The sequence below is a fragment of the Alexandromys fortis genome, unplaced genomic scaffold (genome assembly GCF_014885135.2).
Source record: "Alexandromys fortis isolate MF-2015 unplaced genomic scaffold, M_Fortis_MF-2015_v1.1 scaffold_231, whole genome shotgun sequence".
In the NCBI taxonomy this organism is placed as follows: Eukaryota; Metazoa; Chordata; class Mammalia; order Rodentia; family Cricetidae; genus Alexandromys; species Alexandromys fortis.
In genome coordinates, this window is record NW_026068613.1 from 1,935,179 (window position 1) to 1,938,107 (window position 2,929).

The window sequence follows — 2,929 nt, forward strand, 5'->3', positions numbered from 1 at the left end:
TATCAAGATAGCACCCTACATCACCTGGTGAAAATTCCCTAAGCCTTTTTTTTGGTTGCTTATGTTTGCATGTATGCTCTGCTTACACAAGTCAAACATAACTTTATTAAGATGGATGTACATAAATTTCTGAGATGTTTCTTTGTTGCCTCATTGATTTTTAGAAAGTCTTCTTGTTCAATAGCAAATGATTCAAAAAAATACTATCAATTCTATAAGTGAAGGAATTGTAATAAAATGTTATACAATAAAAATATTTCATAAGTCTTATTATTGAAAACTATTCAGCAGTATATTAGTACATATGTCAACAGAGGACAGGCTCTATCATCATCCCAGCCACAAGATATTTCCAATATCTTAAATTAGAAAAGCAGTGGTAAACAGGAAAGGAGGCACAATACAGTTCATGGTTATCTGTGCAATATTCTTCACACAGCTGTATGACTCCTCCTCATTTTCCTATAATTCTACAGTCATATTGCTTCTTAATGTAGAGTTATGTTATTTTATTTTTGCTGTTACCTCTCTGAGTTTCAGGTTCAGAAGTTATAGTCTTTCATTGTAGCATCCATTTGTATCACTTTTTCACATGGAAGAAAGCTAAAATAGGCATTATTTTCTCAATAAAGGTAAACCTCACTTATGAACTCATGAACAATTTTGAATGAAAACTAGGGGTCAGACAAGGATACCTGAAAGTTCTGAATGGGCTTGTTCTCAAAACTCTAGGTTAGGGTGAGGGTTACTAAAAGGAAGAATTTAAAATACCATTTTATTATAAATGTGCCTGCTCTAGGTTTTTTCTATTGGATTTCAAAAAGTTACATACATGTTCATAGCCTAGTCTGTTCTTTTTTAGGTTTCCTCAACATTTAGTAAAAAAGAATGAAGAAATTTAGATCAACAAGAGGAGGTTATAAGCAGTCTCTTTCTGAGGTTCTGAGTTTACTTTGCAGCAGTGACATTGTGGTTCACAACTGTCTATAAAGAGATCTGGTACCCTCTTCTGGCATGCAGGCATATATGCAGGTCAAACACTGTTTACATAATAAACCTAAAAAAGTAATTTTAAAAAAGGTATGGAAAAACCAATTCATTTGCTAAAGTTCTGTTTATAAGCACCAGGATCAGAGTTGATCCTCAAAAACCTATTTTTAGAAGTATTGGTGACTGGAAATTGTAATCACAACACTCAGAGGTAGAAACAGCTGGATTCCTAGAACAATATGGACACCCAGAGTAGCCTACTTAGATACTTACAAGTTAGTTAGAAACCTTGGATCAAAGAAAGTAGACAGCCTAAGGAACAACACCAGAGTTTGCTTTTACCCTTCACATACTCATGCATGCACATGTGCACACAACCACATTACATGCATACAAATATATAGACAAATAAATAATTTGATAAATTGGTGCACAGGGACTGTTTGTGTGATGAGGATGAGGCACTGCTCACATAGTCTTAACGTGCATCTGCAGGCTTTGGAGTCCAGTCTGGAGAATTGGTACTTTGAACCACATCAGAGTCAGTCAGGGAGAATTTTGAGAAGTATATAGAATAACTGAAGTTAATAATGAATAAAAATCACTTAGTATTAGGAATTGTAAAACTTCAATGTTTTTTCTTAAATATTAAACTTTATGAATGACCAAAAAAAAATTGGTACATTGATACTTTCCTATAATCCTAACTATTTGGGTAGATTAGGAATGAATCTGCAAATATGTAGATTACATATTTGGATATGATATAAAAGAAAACTTTTATATCATAAAAGGAAATTGGTTTATTATTTTCAAATCTGTAGATGTTTTTCAGCAAGATATAAGTGTCCAAATGTCTTCTGGCTATTTAAGACTGCTATAGTGTGAATTAATTATAATGTAGGACTGAACTAACAACACTGTTTATTAGTTTATAAGAAATGTAGAATCTCAAAGTCTACTCAGACTTCATTTGACAAAACAATGATTTTACTACAGATAGTTTCTGCATATAAAATTTTAACACCGTACAATTTTAGATATTAGAAAAAGATTAACCGGCAGGAAAATGCCATTTTTTCCCTTTAAAGTGTTTGTTCCCTGAGAGTGTAAATCTTTAGAGAGTGTGATATCATGCTGTTTGAAGCTGGCATATGTAAGTCCAGGGTTCACTTTCAGAATGTAGAAGGCGTAACTGTTCAGAAGGCTGTGAAAAGTGAGACTGTTTTCAACTCTAGAACTGAAAGAAGCTCTTGGTCATGTTAACCTAAACTTACAAAAATGGTTCTGAAACTGAGACCCTGATCCCTCAGCCCTGTTGAATATAGAATGTTGATCATATGTTACTACATATCAGCTTTAGTGATTTTGCAAGTGGCAAGTAAAACTTGGTGCTGAGGCTTTTGGAAATATGGAGACTAGTTTGTTCACCCCAACAGTGATTAAAATCATAACTCTAGAGTAGTCAGGAAATTACATCCTATTAGATTCATTTATTCAATATTTCACAGAAATTTTTAAATTTTATAGAATGTTTCTCATCAGCCCTCATTGTCCGCCATGTTCAGAGAGTCCGGTTTTATCCCATGCTTTTTCAGTCCCAGTCCAGCTGGCCTTGGTGAGCTCCCAATAGATCAGCCCCACTGTCTCAGTGGGTGGGTGCACGTCTCGCGGTCCTGACTTCCTTGCTCATGTTCTCCCTCCTTCTGCTCCTCATTTGGACCTTGGGAGCTCAGTCTGGTGCTCCAGTGTGGGTCTCTGTCTCTATCTCCATCCATTGCCAGATGAAGGTTCTATGGTGGATATGCAAGATATCCATCAGTATGGCTATAGGATAGGGCCATTTCAGGTTCCCTCTCCTCAGCTGCCCAAGGAAATAACTGGGGACATCTCCCTGGACACCCAGGAGCCTCTCTAGGGTCAAGTCTTGCCAACCCTA